This window comes from Palaemon carinicauda, chromosome 7 (genome assembly GCF_036898095.1).
Source record: "Palaemon carinicauda isolate YSFRI2023 chromosome 7, ASM3689809v2, whole genome shotgun sequence".
In the NCBI taxonomy this organism is placed as follows: Eukaryota; Metazoa; Arthropoda; class Malacostraca; order Decapoda; family Palaemonidae; genus Palaemon; species Palaemon carinicauda.
Genome location: NC_090731.1, coordinates 32,043,465 through 32,056,370, shown reverse-complemented (window position 1 = coordinate 32,056,370; position 12,906 = coordinate 32,043,465).

Below are 12,906 nucleotides of genomic sequence, written 5' to 3'. Positions count from 1 at the left end.
TGCTTCATTGCCCACCAGGTTGATGCTTCTTTGCCTCCTTTGTTTCATTGCCCTTCTAGTCGTTGTGTCATTGCTTCTTTGCCCTTCTGTGGGCTGCCACATAGCCCTTATTGCCATTCTGGTGGCTGCTTCATTGCCCTTCTGGGCACTGCTTCATTGCCCTCAATGCCTTCTGGGTTATCTTCATTGCCATCATTGCCTTTCTGGGCGCTGCTTCATTGCCCTCAATGCCTTCTGGGTTATCTTCATTGCCATCATTGCCCTTCTGGGTGCTGCTTCATTGCCCATCTAGGCATTGCTTCACTGCCCTTCTGGGTGCTGATTCAATGCCCTCATCGTCCTTCTATGCGTAACTGTATTGCCCTCCTGGTTGAAGCTTCATTGGCCTCGTCACCCTCCTGGTTGCTGCTTCATTGCCCTTATTGCCCTTCTGGTTACTGCTTTAATGACCCCATTTTCCTTCTGGTGGCTGCTTGATGAAGCAGCCAATCGGTGTTGCTTCAATGGCCTCATTGCCCCTCTGCACGCTGCTTCATTGCCCTGCTTCATTGCCCTTCTGGTTGCAGATTCAATACCCTCATTGCCCTTCTATGCATCGCTTCATTGTCCTTCTGGTTGAAGCTTCATTGCTCTCATTGCCCTTCTGGTTGCTTCTTTATTGCCTTTCGGGTCGCAGCTTCATCGCCTGCATTGCCCTTCTGGGCGCTGCTTCATCGCCTGCATTGCCCTTCTGGGCGCTGCTTCATAGCCCGCATTGCCCTTCTGGGTGCTGCTTCATTGGCCGCATTGCCCTTCTGGGGGCTGCTTCATCGCCCGCATCAACCTTTTGGGCGCTGCTTCATCGCCCGCATTGTCCTTCTGGGCGCTGCTTCGTCGCCCGCATTGCCCTTCTGGGCGCTGCTTCATCGCAGCAATGCCCTTCTGGGCGCTGCTTCATCGCAGCAATGCCCTTCTGGGCGCTGCTTCATCGCCGCATTGCCCTTCTTGGTGCTGCTTCATCGCCGCATTGCCCTTCTGGGTGCTGCTTCATTGCCGCATTGCCCTTCTGGGTGCTGCTTCTTCGCCAACATTACAGTTCTAGGCACTGCCTCATCTTCCTCATTGCCCTTCGGGGGCTGCTGTATTGCCCTTATGGTTGCTGTTTCATTGCCATTTAGGTCACTGTTTCATTGCCCTCCTGGTAGATACTTCATTGACCTCATTGCCCTTCTGTGGACTACTTCATAACCCTCATTGCCCTTCTGGGGGCTTCTTAATTGCACTCGTTTGCCTTTCTATGCGTAAATCTTTGGCCTCCTGGTTGGAGCTTCATTGCCCTACAGGTTGCTGCTTCATTGCCCTTCTAGGCGCTGCTTCATTGCCTGCATTACCCTTCTGAGTCCTGTTTCATTGCCCTCCTGGTAGCTGCTTCATTGCCTTCATGCCCTTTTGTGGACTACTTCATTACCTTTTTTGCCTTTCTTGGGGCTACTTAAATGCCCTTGTTGCTCTTAGGGGGACTACTTCATTGGCCTCCTGGTTGCTGCTTCATTGCCCTTCTAGTTGCTGCTTCATGGCCTTTTTTGACGCTGCTTCATTGCCCTTCTGGTTGCTACTTCATTGACCTCATTGCCCTTCTGGTCGCTACTTCATTGACCTCATTGCCCTTCTGGTAGGTGCTTCAATGCCCTCATAGTCCTTGTGGTCTCGGATTCATTGTTCCCATTGCACTCATTGTCCTTCTAATCCATGCTTCATTGCCCACCAGGTTGCTGCTTCTTTGCCTCCTTTGTTTCATTGCCCTTCTAGTCGTTGTGTCATTGCTTCTTTGCCCTTCTGTGGGCTGCCACATAGCCCTTATTGCCATTCTGGTGGCTGCTTCATTGCCCTTCTGGGCGCTGCTTCATTGCCCTCAATGCCTTCTGGGTTATCTTCATTGCCATCATTGCCCTTCTGGGTGCTGCTTCATTGCCCTCAATGCCTTCTGGGTTATCTTCATTGCCATCATTGCCCTTCTGGGCGCTGCTTCATTGCCCGTCTAGGCATGGCTTCACTGCCCTTCTGGGTGCTGATTCAATGCCCTCATCGTCCTTCTATGCGTAACTGTATTGCCCTCCTGGTTGAAGCTTCATTGGCCTCGTCACCCTCCTGGTTGCTGCTTCATTGCCATCATTGCCCTTCGGGCCACTGCATTTTTGCCCTCATTGCCCTTCTGGTTGCTGCTCATTGCCCGCATTGCCCTCCTTTATGCTGGCTCATCGCCCTTCAGGGTGCAGAATCATTGCAGGCATTGCCCTTCTGGTCGCTGCTTCATTGCCTTCATTGTCCTTCTGGGGGCTACTTTATTGCTCTTCTAGGCGCTCTTCATTGCACTTCTAGGCATTGCTTCATTGCCCTTCTGGACGCTGCTTCATTGCCCTCTTTTCCTTCTGGATGCTGCTTCATTGCCAGCATTGCCCTTCTGTGGGCTGCTTCACTGCTGTTTAGGGCACTGTTTCATTGCCCTTTTAGTTGCTGCTTCATTGCCCTTCTTGTTGCTGGTCCATTGCCTTCATTGCCCTTCTAGGCATTGCTTCATTGCCCTCATTAACCTTTTTGTGGCTGCTAAATTGTCCTTCTATTTGCTGCTTCATTGCCCTTATTGCCCTTCTGGTTACAGCTTTAATGACCCCATTTTCCTTCTGGTGGCTGCTTGATGAAGCAGCCAATCGGTGTTGCTTCAATGGCCTCATTGCCCCTCTGCACGCTGCTTCATTGCCCTGCTTCATTGCCCTTCTGGTTGCAGATTCAATACCCTCATTGACCTTCTATGCATCGCTTCATTGTCCTTCTGGTTGAAGCTTCATTGCTCTCATTGCCCTTCTGGTTGCTTCTTTATTGCCTTTCGGGTTGCAGCTTCATCGCCTGCATTGCCCTTCTGGGCGCTGCTTCATCGCCTGCATTGCCCTTCTGGGCGCTGCTTCATAGCCCCCATTGCCCTTCTGGGTGCTGCTTCATTGCCTGCATTGCCCTTCTGGGGGCTGCTTCATCGCCCGCATTAACCTTCTGGGCGCTGCTTCATCGCCCGCATTGTCCTTCTGGGCGCTGCTTCGTCGCCCGCATTGCCCTTCTGGGCGCTGCTTCATCGCAGCAATGCCCTTCTGGGCGCTGCTTCATCGCCGCATTGCCCTTCTTGGCGCTGCTTCATCGCCGCATTGCCCTTCTGGGTGCTGCTTCATCGCCGCATTGCCCTTCTGGGTGCTGCTTCTTCGCCAACATTACAGTTCTAGGCACTGCCTCATCTTCCTCATTGCCCTTCTGGGGCTGCTTGATTGCCCTTATGGTTGCTGTTTCATTGCCATTTAGGTCACTGTTTCATTGCCCTCCTGGTAGATACTTCATTGACCTCATTGCCCTTCTGTGGACTACTTCATAACCCTCATTGCCCTTCTGGGGGCTTCTTAATTGCACTCGTTTGCCTTTCTATGCGTAAATCTTTGGCCTCCTGGTTGGAGCTTCATTGCCCTACAGGTTGCTGCTTCATTGCCCTTCTAGGCGCTGCTTCATTGCCTGCATTACCCTTCTGAGTCCTGTTTCATTGCCCTCCTGGTAGCTGCTTCATTGCCTTCATGCCCTTTTGTGGACTACTTCATTACCTTTTTTGCCTTTCTGGGGGCTACTTAAATGCCCTCGTTGCTCTTAGGGGGGCTACTTCATTGGCCTCCTGGTTGCTGCTTCATTGCCCTTCTAGTTGCTGCTTCATGGCCTTTTTTGACGCTGTTTCATTGCCCTTTTGGTTGCTGCTTCATTGGCTTTCTGGGTGCTGCTTCATTGCCTGCGATATCCTCCTGGGCACTGTTTCTTTGCCCTTTTGGGCACTGCTTCATTGCCCATTTGGGCACTGGAGGGCATTGCATCATTGCCCTTCTGGGCACTGCTTCATTGCCTTCGTTGGCTCTGGGTGCTGCTTCATTGCCCTTTTGGCCACTGCTTCTTTGCCCTCCTTTCCACTGCATAATTGCACTCATTGCCCTTTTGGGTGCTGCTGCTGCTCTATAGCCCGCACTTCCCTCCTGGTGGCTGCTTCTTTGCCCTTATGTATATTCTTTACCCTCATTGCCCTTCTTCATTGCCCTTCTGGGTGCAGCTTCATTGCCCGTCTAGGCATTTCTTCATTGTCCTTCTAGGCATTGCTTCATTGCCCTTCTGACATTGCTCTCATTTCCCTTCTTGGCACTTCTTCATTAACCTCGTTGCTCTTTTGGGCACCACTTCATTCTCCTCATTGCCCTTCTGGGCACTGCTTCATGGCCCTGATTGCCCTTCACAGCATTGCTTCATTGCCCTTCTGGGCGCTTTTCCATTGCACTCCTTGGCACTGCATTGCCTTCATTGCCCTTCTGGGTGCTGCATCATTGCCCTCTTTACCCTTCTGTGGACTACTTCCTTGCCCTCATTGCCATTCCAGGCATTTCTTCATTGTCCTTCTAGGCATTGCTTCATTGCCCTTCTGACATTGCCCTCATTGCCCTTCTTGGCACCGCTTAATTGCCCTCATTGTCCTTCTGGGCACTGCCTCATTGCCCTTCTGGGCACTGCTTCATTAACTTCATTGCCCTTCTGGGTGCTGCTGCTGCTGGATTGACCTCATTGCCCTTTCGGGTGCTGCTTCATTGGCAGCATTTCCCTTTTGGCCGTTGCTTCGTTGCCCTTATTGCACTTCTTTGGGCTGCTTCATTGACGTTTAGGTCACTGTTACATTTGCCCTCCTGGTAGCTGGTTCATTCCCCTTTTAGGCATTGCTCCATTGCCCTTCTGGGCATTGCTCCATTGCCCTTCTGAGTATTGCTCCATTGCCCTTCTGGGCATTGCTTCATTGCCCTTCTTAGCGCGGCTTCATTGCTCTCACTGCCCTTCTGGGCACTGCTTCATTTACCTCATTGCCTTCTGGGCACTGCTTAATTAACCTCATTGCCTTCTGGGCACTGCTTCATTAACCTCATTGCCCTTCAGGGCACTGCTTCATTAACCTCATTGCCTTCTGGGCACTGCTTCATTAACCTCATTGCCCTTCTGGGTGCTGCTGCTGCTGCTGGATTGCCCTTATTGCCCTTTTGGGTGCTGCTGCTGCTGCTGGATTGCCCTCATTGCCCTTTTGTGTGCTGCTTCATTGCCAGCATTGCCCTTTTGGTTGCTGCTTTATTGCCCTTATTGCACTTCTTTGGGCTGCTTCATTGACGTGTAGGTCACTGTTACATCCCCCTCCTGGTAGCTGCTTCATTGCCCTCCTTGCCTTTCTTTGGACTTATTCATTGCCCTCATTCCGTTTGTCAGGGCTACTTTATTGCTTTTTTGGCGTTTTTATTGTCCTTCTGGGCATTGCTGCATTGCCCTTCTGGGCGCTGCTTCTTTGCCCTTGGAATTGCTCCATTGCCCTTCTGGTTGCTGCTTCATTATCCTAATTGCACTTCTGTGGTCTACTTTTATTGACGTTTAGGTTACTGTTTCATTGCCCTTTTGGTTGCTGCTTCATTGCCCTCATTGCCCTTCTTTGGACTGCTTCATTCACCTTGTGAGACTACTTCATTGCCCGTCTGGTTGCCGCTTCATTGCCTTCATTGCTCTTCTGGTTGCTGCTTTATTGCTCTCATTACTCTTCTTGGCAATGCTTCATTGCCCTTCTGGTGGCTGCCTCATTGCCCCTCTTGTGGCTGCCTCATTGCCCTTCTCAGCAAAACTTCATTGCCCTTCTGGTTGCTGCTTCATTGAACTTCTTATTTGCCGTCATTGCCCTTCAGTATGCTTCTTTATTGGCCAAATTGCCCTTCTGGTCTCTACTTCACTGCGCTCATTGCCATTCTGGGCACTGCTTCATAACCCTCATTGCACTTCATGGGCGATGCTTCATTGCCAGCTGCTTCATTGCCAGCATTACCCTTCTGAGTCCTGCTTCATTGCCCTCCTGGTAGCTGCTTTCTTGCCTTCATGCCCTTTTGTGGACTTACTTCATTACCCATATTGCCATTATGGGGGCTACTTCATTGGCGTCCCGGTGGCTGCTTCATTGCCCTTTTAGTTGCTATTTCATGGCCTTTTTTGACACTGCTTCGTTGCCTTCATTGCCCTTCTGGTTACTACTTCTTTGGCTTTCTGGGTGCTGCTTCATTGCCTGCAATATCCTCCTGGGCCCTGCTTCATTGCCCTTCTGGGCACTGCTTCATTGCCTTCCTGGGCATTGCTTCATTGCCCTTCTTAGCACTGCTTCATTGCCCTCCTGGCACAGCTTCATTACCCTTCTGGGCACTGCTTCATTGCCCTCGTTGCCTCTGGGTACTGCTTCATTGCCCTTATTGCCCTTCTGGCCACTGCTTTTTTGCCACTGCTTTTTTGCCCTTCTTTGCGCTGTATAATTGCACTCATTGCCCTTCTGCTGCTGCTGCTTTATAGCCAGCACTTCCCTCCTGGTGGCTACTTCATTGCCCTCATTGTCCTTCTGTATATTCTTTACCCTCATTGCCCTCCTTCATTGCCTCTCTGAGTGCTGCTTCATTGCTCTTCTAGTCATTACTTTATTGCCCTCCTGGTCGCTGTTTCTTTGCCCTTCTTGGCGCTGCTTCATTACCCTCATTGCCCTCGGCCCTGCATTATTGCCCTCATTGCCCTTCTGTGCGCTGCTTCATTCCCTCATTGCCCTTCTGTGCGCTGCTTCATTGCCCTCATTGCCATACTGGGTGCGGGTGCTGCTTCATTGCCCTCATTGCCCTTCTGGGTGCTGCCTTATTGTCAGCATTTCCCTTAAGGTAGCTGCATTATTGCCCTCATTGCCCTTCTAGGCATTGCTTCATTGCCCTTCTAGGCATTGCTTCATTACCCTTCTAGGCATTGCTCCATTGACCTTCTTAGCACAGCTTCATTGCTCTCATTGCCCTTCTTGGCACTGCTTAATTGCCCTCATTGTCCTTCTGGGCGCTGCTTCATTACCTCACTGCTCTTCTGGGCACTGCTCCATTAACCCAATTGCTCCTCTGGGCACTGCTTCATTAACTTCATTGCCCTTCTGGGTGCTGCTGCTGCTGGATTGCCCTAATTGCCCTTTTGGGTGCTGCATCATTGCCAGCATTTCCCTTTTGGCTGCTGCTTCATTGCCCTTATTGCACTTCTTTGGGCTGCTTCATTGATGTGTAGGTTACTGTTACATTGCCCTCCTGGCAGCTGCTTCATTCCCCTTTTAGGCATTGCTCTATTGCCCTTCTGGGCTTTGCTCCATTGCCCTTCTTAGCGCTGCTTCATTGCTCTCATTGCACTTCTTGGCACTGCTTAATTGCCCTCATTGTCCTTCTGGGCACTGCTTCATTTACCTCATTGCCCTTCTGGGCACTGCTTCATTAACCTCATTGTCCTTCTGGGTACTGCTTCATTAAATTCAATGCCCTTCTGGGTGCTGCTGCTGGATTGCCCTCATTGCCCTTTTGGGTGCTGCTTCATTGCCAGCATTGCCCTTTTGGTTGCTGCTTCATTGCCCTTATTGCACTTCTTTGGGCTGCTTCATTGACGTGTAGGTCACTGTTACATTGCCCTCCTGGTAGCTGCTTCATTCCCTGTTTAGGCATTGCTCCATTGCCCTTCTGGGCATTGCTCCATTGCCCTTCTTAGCGCTGCTTCATTGCTCTCATTGCCCTTCTTGGCACTGCTTAATTGCCCTCATTGTCCTTCTGGGCACTGCTTCATTAACCTCATTGCCCTTCTGGGCACTGCTTCATTAACCTCATTGCCCTTCTGGGTGCTGCTGCTGCTGCTGGATTGCCCTCATTGCCCTTTTGGGTGCTGCTTCATTGCCAGCAATGCCCTTTTGGTTGCTGCTTCATTGCCCTTATTGCACTACTTTGGGATGCTTCATTGACGTGTAGGTCACTGTTACATTGCCCTCCTGGTAGCTCTTTCATTGCCCTCCTTGCCCTTCTTTGGACTTATTCAATGCCTTCATTCCCTTCTCGGGGCTACATTATTGCCCTTCTTGGCGTTTCTTCATTGTCCTTCTTGGCATTGCTACATTGCCCTTCTGGGCGCTGCTTCTTTGCCCTTGGAATTGCTCCATTGTCCTTCTGGTTGCTGCTTCATTATCCTTATTGCAGTTCTGTGGTCTCTTTTATTGATGTAAATTACTGTTTCATTGCCTTCCGGGAGCTGCTTCATTGCCCTCATTGCCCTTCTTAGGACTGCTTCATTCACCTTGTGAGACTACTTCCTTGCCCGTCTGGTTGCTACTTCATTGCCTTCATTGCCCTTCTGGTTGCTGCTTCATAGCCCTCGTGGCCCTTCCGGTTGCTGCTTTATTGCCCTCATTACTCTTCTTGGCAATGCTTCATTGCCCTTCTGATGGCTGCCTCATTGCTCCCATTGCCCTTATGGTGGCTGCCTCATTGCCCCTCTTGTGGCTGCCTCATTGCCTTTCTCAGCAAAACTTCATTGCCCTTCTGATGGCTGTTACATTTCCCTCCTGGTAGCTGCTTCATTCCCTGTTTAGGCATTGCTCCATTGCCCTTCTGGGCATTGCTCCATTGCCCTTCTTAGCGCTGCTTCATTGCTCTCATTGCCCTTCTTGGCACTGCTCAATTGCCCTCATTGTCCTTCTAGGCACTGCTTCATTTACCTCATTGCCCTTCTGGGCACTGCTTCATTAACCTCATTGCCCTTCTGGGCACTGCTTCATTAACCTCATTGCCCTTCTGGGTGCTGCTGCTGCTGCTGGATTGCCCTTTTGGGTACTGCTTCATTGCCAGCATTGCCCTTTTGGTTGCTGCTTCATTGCCCTTATTGCACTACTTTGGGCTGCTTCATTGACGTATAGGTTACTGTTATATTGCCCTCCTGGTAGCTGTTTCATTGCCCTCCTTTGGACTTATTCATTGCCTTTATTCCCTTCTCGGGGCTACATTATTGCCCTTTTTGGCGTTTCTTCATTGTCCTTCTTGGCATTGCTATATTGCCCTTCTGGGCGCTGCTTTTTTGCCCTTGGAATTGCTCCATTGCCCTTCTGGTTGCTGCTTCATTATCCTTATTGCACTTTTGTGGTCTTTTATTGATGTAATTTACTGTTACATTGCCCTCCTGGTAGCTGCTTCATTCCCTGTTTAGGCATTGCTCCATTGCCTTTCTGGGCATTGCTCCATTGCCCTTCTTGGCGCTGCTTCATTGCTCTCATTGCCCTTCTTGGCACTGCTTAATTGCCCTCATTGTCCTTCTAGGCACTGCTTCATTTACCTCATTGCCCTTCTGGGCACTGCTTCATTAACCTCATTGCCCTTCTGGGTGCTGCTGCTGCTGCTGGATTGCCCTTTTGGGTACTGCTTCATTGCCCTTATTGCGCTACTTTGGGCTGCTTCATTGACGTATAGGTCACTGTTATATTGCCCTCCTGGTAGCTGTTTCATTGCCCTCCTTTGGACTTATTCATTGCCTTCATTCCCTTCTCGGGGCTACATTATTGCCCTTCTTGGCGTTTCTTCATTGTCCTTCTTGGCATTGCTATATTGCCCTTCTGGGCGCTGCTTTTTTGCCCTTGGAATTGCTCCATTGCCCTTCTGGTTGCTGCTTCATTATCCTTATTGCACTTTTGTGGTCTTTTATTGATGTAATTTACTGTTTCATTGCCCTCCAGGGAGCTACTTCATTGCCCTTCTTAGGACTGCTTCATTCACCTTGTGAGACTACTTCCTTGCCCGTCTGGTTGCTACTTCATTGCCTTCATTGCCCTTCTGGTTGCTGCTTCATAGCCCTCGTGGCCCTTCCGGTTGCTGCTTTATTGCCCTCATTACTCTTCTTGGCAATGCTTCATTGCCCTTCTGATGGCTGCCTCATTGCTCCTATTGCCCTTATGGTGGCTGCCTCATTGCCCCTCTTGTGGCTGCCTCATTGCCTTTCTCAGCAAAACTTCATTGCCCTTCTGATGGCTGTTTCATTTCCCTTCAGTATGCTTCTTTATTGGCCACATTGCCCTTCTGGTCTCTACTTCATTGCATTCATTGCCATTCTGGGCACTGCTTCATAACCCTCATTGCACTTCATGGGCGATGCTTCATTGCCATCATTGCCCTTCTGAGCGCTGCCTCATCGCCCTCATGTTTGGTGCTTTACTGCCCTTCTCGTTGCTACTTTAATGCCCTCATTGCCCTTTTTTGCGTAGCTTCGTTGCCCTCCTGGTTGCTACTTCATTGCCCCCATTGCCGTACTGATTGCTGCTTTATTGCCTTTCTGTTTGCTGCTTCATTACCCTTCTTAGCTCTGCTTCTTTGACCTCATTGCCCTTCTGGTCGCTGCTTTATTGCCTTCATTGCCCTTTTGGTCATCCTTCATTGCCCTACTGTGTGGTTCTTCCATGCCCTTATAGGCCTTCTGGGCGAGCTGCTCCTGCTTCATTGTTCTTAACCTTCTTGTGGGTGCTTCATTTCCCTTCAGATTTCTGCTTCATTGCCGTCATTGCCCTTCTGGTGGCTGCTTCCTTGCCCTCATTACCTTCTGGGCGCTGCTTCATTGCCCTAATTGCCCTTCTGGACGATGCTCCCATTGCCCTCATTGCACTTCTGGGTGCTGCTTCATTGCCCATCTGGGCATTGTTTCATTGCACTTCTGGGTGCTGCTTCAATGCCCTCATTGGCCTTCTATGCATAACTTCATTGCCCTCCTGGTTGAAGCTTCACTGGCCACATTGCCCTACTGGTTGCTACTTCATTGAGCTCATTGCCATCCTGGGTACTGCTTCATTGCCCTCATATCACTTCTGGGCACTGCTTCATTGCACTTCTGGTTACTGCTTCAATGCCCTCATTGCTCTTCTGGTGGCTGCTTAATTGCCCTAATTGCCTTCTGGGCGCTGCTTCATTGCCCTTCTGGCTGGTGCTTCTTTACCCTCATTGCACTTCTGGGTGGTGCTTCATTGTCCATCTGGGGATTGCTTCAGTGTCCTCCTGGTTGAAGGTTTATTGCCCTCATCACCCTCCTGGTAACTGCTTAATTGCATTTCTGGTCACTGCTTAATTGCCCATCTTGATGCTGCTGTATTGCCTTATTTGCCATTCTGTGTGCTGCTTCATCGCCTGCATTGCCCTTCTGGGTGCTACTTCATTGCCCTCCTTTACGCTGCTTCATTGCTCTCACTGCCCTTCTGGGGACTGCTTCATTGCCGGCATTGCCTTTCTGGCTGCTGCTTTATTGCCCTTCTTTGGTCTGTTTTATTGCCATTTATGTTAATGTTTCATTGCCCTCTTGGTACCTGCTTCATTGCCCTTCATTGCCCTCATTGTCCTTCTGTGGACTTCTTTACCCTCATTGCCCTTTTGGGGGCCTCTTTCATTGCCCTTCTGGGTGCCGCTTCATTGCCCTTCTAGGCATTGCTTCATTACCCTCATGGCCACTGCATTATTGCCCTCATTACCCTTCTGTGCACTGCTTCATTACCCTCGTTTTCTTCTGGGTGCTGCCTCATTGCCCTCCCTGCGCTGCTTCATTGCCCTCATTGCCCTACTGGGTGCTGCCTCATTGTCAGCCTTTCCCTTGTGGTAGCTGCTTCATTGCCATCATTGCCATTCATAGGGCTACTTCATTGCCCTTATTGCCCTATTGGCCTGTTGGGGGCTACTTCATTGCCCTTCTGGTTCCTGCTGCATTCCCCTCATATCCATTCTATTATAACTTCATTGCCCTCATTGCCCTTCTGGTGGCTACTTCATTGCCCCCATTACCCTTATTGGCGTTGCTTCGTAGCTTTCCTGAGTGCTGCCGCTTTACTTTCTCATTGCCCTTCTGGTGGCTGCTTCATAGCCCTCATTGTCCCTCCTGTGCCTGCTTCATTGCCCTCATGGGGGCTGTTTCATTGCTCTTCTGGGCACTGCTTCATTATCCTCATTATCCATCTGGGCAATGCTTCATGTCCCTCATTGCCCTTCATGGCATTGCTTCATTGCCCTTCTGGGCTCTTCTCCATTGCCCTCCTTGGCGCTGCTTCATTGCCCTCATTGTCCTTCTTGGTGCTGCTTCCTTGCCCTTATTGCCCTCCCGAGCATAGTGTCATTGCTCTTCTAGGGGACGCTTCATTGCCCTTCTGTGGACTACTTCATTGCCAGCATTGCCCTTCTGTGGGCTGCTTTATTACTCTTCTGGCTGCTGCCTCATTGCCCTCATTACCCTTCTGGTCGTTGTTTCATTTCTGGCATTGCCCTTTGGTTGCTGCTACATTGCTGTTCCAAGTGCTACTTCATTGCCCTCATTGCTCTTCTAGACACTGCTTCATTGCCCTTTCGGGCGGGCTCTGCTTCATTGCCCTCATTGCCCTTCTGGTCACTGCTTCATTGCTCTCATTGCCCTTCTGGTCGTTTCTTCATTGCCCTCATGTTTGCTGCTTCATTGCTCACCCTACCCTTCTGGGGGCTACTTCATAGCCCCTCTGGTTGCTGCTCCATTGCCCTTCCGGGCGCTGCTTCATTGCTCTCATTGCCCTTCTACTCATTTGTTCATTGCCTTCCTGTACGCTACTTCATTGCCCGCATTGGAATTCTAGTCACTGCTTTATTGCCCGCATTATCCTTCTGGTCTCTGCATCACTGCCTGCATTGCCCTTTTGCTCGCATTTCACTTTTGGTCACTGCTTCATTGCCTGCATTATCCTTCCGGTCTCTGCATGATTTCCAGCATTCCTCTTTTGATCGCTACTTCATTGTCTGCATTGCCCTTCTGGTCTCTGCTTCTTCATTGCCCAGCTGGTCGCTGCTTCTTTGCCCGCATTTCCCAGCTGGTCTCTGCTTCTTCATTGCCTGCACTACCCTACATATTTCTACTTCATATCCCTTCGTATTTCTGCTTCATTCCCATTCAGGTCGCCGATTCTCAGCCCCATTGCCCTGGGGATGCCGATTCATTGTTATTTAAGACACTTCTTCATTGCCCTTCATGCTG